The sequence below is a fragment of the Aythya marila genome (genome assembly GCF_965140915.1).
Source record: "Aythya marila genome assembly, chromosome: W".
In the NCBI taxonomy this organism is placed as follows: Eukaryota; Metazoa; Chordata; class Aves; order Anseriformes; family Anatidae; genus Aythya; species Aythya marila.
The window spans coordinates 15,936,676-15,942,675 of record NC_139081.1 but is presented as its reverse complement, the minus strand read 5'-3'; the positions used below and the strand labels follow the sequence as shown (position 1 = coordinate 15,942,675).

Below are 6,000 nucleotides of genomic sequence, written 5' to 3'. Positions count from 1 at the left end.
GTTGCCACCCCTGTCCCTTGCCTGGTTGGGGAGCCAAGCCCTAATCTCTGCTCCCCCACTGCCACGTCCACGCATGTATGGTGGAGTGGGCACACACATCTCCAGCTGAGAAGATCTCGGCCACCATCAGGTCCCTGGGGTATGCGTGGGGGCCTGGCAAGGAGAGCTGACCCAGTTGTGTCCTCTGGAAGGTGACGTAGGAGTGGGAACAGTCCAGCCACCACCATGGTTGCCCTCTTGCTGAAGATCAGCATTGGCAGTGTGGTGAAGACGATGCAGTTCGAGCCCTCCACCATGGTGTACGATGCCTGCCGCATGATCCGGGAGCGGGTGCCTGAGGCACAGATGAGACGGTGTAAGTCCGCGGTGTGGCCAGTCACCAAGCCCCAGTGACCCCATCTTGGCCGTGTGGTGCAGGGACAAGGCTCTGCCCTGCTCTTGGGCTCATCCCCTGTCCTCTCCTGCTGCCCGGTCTCTGCTTTCCCAGCTGCATCTCCTTTTTCTTCTTTTCATGCCCCTGGAACTGCCCTAAACAGCCTCTCACCTGCCTGGGACAGGCTTCCTTTAGGCACTGGTAGGCACTGGTATTTTCAGGACAGAAAGCCCCCTTCCCACTACTGCAGCTTTAAACAAGCCAAATTTATTTCAGGCTGTTCACAACCTGTTGCTGCTCAGCAAATGGCTGTTCAGTCCCCTAAAAAAAAAAAAAAAAGACATTTCACAGCCTCCCTTTCCTGTTTCATCCCCACACAGGCCTGGGTTTCTGCACCTAGAAGAGAGTAGCAATGGGGTACGTGTTGGGTGCTCCCCATGGCATGGGCAGAGCAAGGTTCAAGGGAGAGGAGTGCCTAGGCACCACCAGGGGCAAAGAAACTTGATTCTGAACCTCAGAAGCTTTTGTGCAAAGCAGGGTTTTTGTTGGAGCCAGTACATCCGACTAGTGTTTGGTGCACAGTCCTCATCCACGAAGATACTCTCATGTTCATCCAAGCACCATGGCTGCTTTTGGAGGTCTGGAGACCTTCCCTTGCATGCAGTGATGCCAGTATACTCAGGTGTTGCTGGACAAAGCATTGCAGGTCCTGCTCTGCCAGCACATTGGGAGAGGTTGTTCTGATATCACTGCTTGGCCTGGAGAGCCCTTCGCTGGGTGGACAGGCTCCCAAAAATGAAGGCAGTGTCCCTGCCATGCAGGGTTGTGGTCACAAAAAGCTCCGAGAGGAGCTGACTTGACCTACGTGTTCAGGGTGCAGATTGTCATCTTGTAAGGTTGCTTGCTTAAAAATAGGTAAATAAGAATAACTGATAGTTCCTGCAGCCTGAAAAGTGTTCCCCTCGATCTCCTCTGCGCCTCGATGCTCCCTGTCAGTGTATTGAGCACGGGACCAAAGCTTGGGGCTCTTTGGTCTCCCTCATTTATGCCTCGGACAAAATGTGGGGGCTCAGGGTGGTAGGAGAACACATGGGAAGTGAAATACTGGTCAAGCTCTTTGAGCCTGCTCCTTGCCTGTCTTGTCTCCTCTCTCCTGCATGTATTTGTTAAGCTGGCCAAGGCTATGTGGGTTTGAACAGTTGCAGTGCTCCCAGTGGGTGTTCATATACCATATAAGTTAACTTTTCCTTTCTTGGGAAATAGATAGCCCTCCCCAGTGGCTCTCCATGAGGCTGTGACGTGCTGGTGCGCTGCTACCTCGCTGAGCTTTTTCAGCTCTAATATCTCCCTGCTGCTGTCAGACTCAGAATTAAGCTGATGACAAAAACCTCACAATGCAAGTTGTGCCCTGGTGATTCCTGTGGCCCTCCACCAAGCCCCACATTGGGCAGGGATTGGCCACGGCATGGGGACCATGGGAGGAGGGGAAGGCGAATACATCTGGGAGCAGCGGATTCCTGGTGGAGCACAGGAAATGCCTTCTTGCTCTGTGTGACCACAGCTTTCAGTTTTGGGGGAGGGCTGGGTGTTTATACAGATCCTCAGCCAATGCATTTCCTGCCCCTGGGCCCAAGCCAAGCTGCTCTAAGGGGCGAGGAGAAAACCTTAAAGGGAGCTGCTCGTGCCTGAGTTCCTGTCTGGTTGCTCACAGTTTTCCCTAGAACAGCTGGAGCTCGACCTTGCTGGAAACAGGACTGAGCTCAGCACTGCTGCTCCTTGCTGTCTTCCCTTCCCCACTACCGTGCCCCCAGCCCTCCCAAAGGATTTGGGTTGCAATTTTGGGAACCTCGGATATAGATCTTCCATTTATCTGTTTTTACCTCGTCTCTAGCTCAGAGCTCTTCTTTTCCTATTTGATCCTTGCAGCTGTTGTTTCTCTTTGCTGCCCCTACCTAGTAGCACTTGTGGATCCCTTTTTGAGCTGCTCTTGTGTTTTGTCACCTTTAGCAGGGCCCTGTTAATTAAATCTGAGCACACCCTACCCCAGCAAACCCATCCTTAGCGTGCTTTCCTGCTCTCTCTGGACCGGGAGAGGGGTCCTAAGCCACTGGGCCAGGTGTTACTCAATTCCCCTGTTTTTGGCCTGGGTTTTGTGTCTGAAATGCAACATCCCCACATGCTCTGTGCTGAGCTGCCATGCTGGGCTCAGGCGCGAGCTTCCAGCTCTGCTTTTGCCCTATTTCGGGAAGCGCCTCTCCCCTCCTGAGCTAAGGATCCAGACAAGCTGCTCAGTTTTCAGAGCTTTAGAATTATCCTCTTAAAACTGGCTATGAAAATAGTTTTGTTTGTTTGTTTGTTTTTAAACAAACACACCAGCCTCCCTGGTTCTTCTGTTCTGTTTAGCAGGATCCTCAGCACAGCATGAGGTGGGCAGGCGCAGGGCAGCTCAGGAATTTCCCCTTCCCTGCCAGCAATGCCCGCTTACAAAACCAATGACCAGCCAAGCAGCTGCTGGAGGGGAGGAAAAGGGGCAGAGCCTGGTGTGGTGCTGGCTTCTTACGAAAAGAGCACCGGGGCTGTCCCTGGGCTCCAGCAACAGCAGACCCATCCAGTACCCCCACCCAAGCTGTCAGGATTTACAGAATATCAGTTCTGCACTAATTCACCATCTCTGAGACTTTGTAAACCTCCAGCATATCCTCTTCCGGCCTGCTCCTCCCCAAAATGAGGAGTGCCAGCTTCTTCAGTCCCTAGTACTGAGTGGCTGATCTTCCTGGTCCATCATTTTAGCTGCCCCTCTCGATGCCCTCTGCCTTGTTCCCAGCACCCTTCCTGATGATGCCCAGCATTTTATCATCATGTTTTGGCTGTTATGTTTCACACCAAAGATTTTAGAGAGTTGTCAAGCACAACTCCAAGCTCTTCCCTCAGTTGTGACTGTCACCTCTGAGTCAGCATTACGTAGGCGTGCTTTAGATGAATTTTCCTGTGGATAAATAGATGTAAAACACCTACCCTAATGCTCATTTGCCAGCTTTTTGCCCACTCAGGCTTTCCTCCTGCTCGTGGCAGTTGTGGCTGCTTGCTGCAGCATACAGGGTGCTGCTGTACTGTGCGCACTGGTCTCATCCAGCCCAGGGCTATGCCGACAGAGGCTCTCTCTGTTTTCCAGCCAGCGATTTTGGGCTGTTTCTCTCGGATGAAGACCCAAAGAAAGGGATCTGGCTGGAGGCTGGGAAGGCTCTGGACTACTACATGCTCCGCAATGGGGTAAGCATCCATCTTGCATTGGGCATGCCTGCCCTGCATCATGCACCCTGCGGTCAGCTGGAGCTGTAGGTGCTTCGGTGGGATGCAGGTGCCCAGTGCCACTGCTGGGAGCTGTGCTGGCTGTGCCTGCAGGACACCATGGAGTACAAGAAGAAGCAGTGGCCCCTGAAGATCCGCAAACTGGATGGGACGGTGAAAACAGTCATGGTTGATGACTCCAAAACCATCACAGACATACTGATGACAATATGCACCCGAATTGGTGAGAGGGTGGGCAGTGGTGTCAGGGAGGAAGGGAGGTGGCAAGGGACAGGAGGGTCTTCGGGGAGGGGAGCGGCACCAGCTCAGTTCCATGCACTCCTGCAGGCATCACCAACTATGATGAGTACTCCCTTGTTCGTGAGATCATGGAAGAGAAGAAGGAGGAGGTCACTGGCACCCTCAAGAAGGACAAGACCCTGCTGTGGGATGAGAAGAAGATGGAGAAGCTCAAGCAGAAGCTGCACACGGACGATGAGCGTATGTGCTGGCAAGCGCTGGGGATGGAGTCAGCCTGCGTAGGGGGCGGAGGGGATGGGAGCAGGGCCTCCTGTCTGGGTGTCTGTCCATCCCTGCTCATGCTCTGCCATTGCCTGCAGTGAACTGGCTGGATCACGGCCGGACCCTGTGTGAGCAAGGCATCGATGACAAGACGCTGCTGCTGCGACGCAAGTTCTTCTACTCCGACCAGAACGTGGTCTCGCGAGACCCTGTGCAGCTCAACCTGCTCTACGTGCAGGTACAGTGCCTGGCACAGGTGTGCCTCACTCTGCTGCCCTGTGCCAGCCCCATCAGGGCTCACAATTGAGGTTTTTGGCCAGGAGCAGCCATAGGGGGTATTTCAGGATGCTCAGTTACATCCTCAGTGCCGGCACAAATCCCGTCTGGTGTGGAAGGCAGCAGGGCAGATCCCGGTGTCTTCTCTTCCCACGTAGGCTCGGAATGACATCCTTAATGGTTCCCACCCCATCTCGTTTGACAAAGCATGTGAGTTTGCTGGCTACCAGTGCCAGATCCAGTTTGGGCCACACAACGAGCAGAAGCACAAGCCAGGCTTTCTGGAGTGAGTGTCCTGTGGGTGTCAGCGCCTCTGCCAGCATCCTCCCTTAGTGCCTGCACTGATTCACAGCCCCTGGGGCTTCGTCATCCCAGAGGGCGAAGAGGTGGCCCTAAGGAGAAGTCTTTTGGGTCCTGGAATTGTCATTAGTGCAGTGACCTTTCCTACATCCTTCCTCTTCCCAAAAACTCTCTGCGCTGGCAAGGGTTTGTCCGAGGCTCTGTGCTGGGCGTCTTCATAGGCGAAATGGAATGGCTTCAAGCTGTGCTCTTACAGTTGATTTTGCTGTCTTTTGGCAGACTCAAGGACTTCTTGCCCAAGGAGTACACCAAGCAGAAAGGGGAGCGCAAGATCTTTATGGTATGTGCAGGGCAGAGTGGGGAGAGCCTGGGAAGGCTGTGATGGGGGGGGGGCAGCATGGTGTCACAGTCAGGGGACCATGGATCTGGCCTGATGTCCTCTCATTGTTGCTACAGGCCCACAAGAACTGCGGGAACATGAGCGAGATCGAGGCCAAAGTTCGCTACGTGAAACTTGCCCGTTCCCTCAAGACCTACGGGGTTTCCTTCTTCCTGGTCAAGGTAGAGCAGTGGCTCCCCAGCCCCACTTTTTATGTTAGCTGGCCAAAATTCCCTTTTTCCAGCATCCCTTCATCAATCCTGTCTCCATCCACTCCTCACCCCAACCCACATTGCTCCAGCTTTCCTTGTGTCTTGCCCCTTATTTTGGCTTTCCCTCTGTGCTTCTTTCTCACTCCTTGGTTCATGCTTTTCCATTTGTCCTTTTCAAGACCCACACTGCAGTTGTCATCATCTGGAAGCGCGGCCTTGGGGGTGTTTGCTGGCCACACGAGGCTGTGGGGCGAGAGAGCTTTGAGACAGCCCCACACACCTTTGTTCTGGCCCACAGGAGAAGATGAAGGAGAAGAACCAGGCTTCCAAAGCTTGGCGCAAAAACAAGATGGATGAGTCCAAGCATGAGATCCATTCCCAGGTGGATGCTATCACTGCTGGCACAGCCTCGGTGGTCAACTTCACCGCAGGTAAGTGGAGGGCTTGGACAATAGTCATGCTCCATTCCTGGAATAGACTTAGTTTCTCTTCTCTGGCCTTTGGATGAAGATGAAGGTTCCTGCCCTCCATTGGAGACTGGAGGGAGGCAGTTTGGCTCAACCAGAGCTAACTGAGCCCAGACCACTCCTGACATGCCTGAAGAGTCAGTAGCACTCCCTGCCTTTCAACCCCCAAACATCCCTGTCAGT

The 6,000-nt window shown here is 53.7% G+C and overlaps 1 pseudogene across 1 annotated transcript in view; it reads left to right on the top strand.

Annotated features, from left to right (window-relative positions):
• The first annotated feature begins 225 nt into the window (after nucleotides 1–225).
• The window catches only part of LOC309889519 (talin-1-like), a 29,057-nt pseudogene continuing 23,282 nt past the window's right edge, over nucleotides 226–6,000 (top strand). The window contains exons 1-9 of the transcript XR_014319580.1: nucleotides 226–355; nucleotides 3,546–3,643; nucleotides 3,776–3,905; nucleotides 4,010–4,162; nucleotides 4,282–4,421; nucleotides 4,618–4,745; nucleotides 5,039–5,099; nucleotides 5,216–5,320; nucleotides 5,649–5,781. The product of XR_014319580.1 is annotated as a talin-1-like (transcript). The remainder of the gene's footprint in view (nucleotides 356–3,545; nucleotides 3,644–3,775; nucleotides 3,906–4,009; nucleotides 4,163–4,281; nucleotides 4,422–4,617; nucleotides 4,746–5,038; nucleotides 5,100–5,215; nucleotides 5,321–5,648; nucleotides 5,782–6,000) is intronic.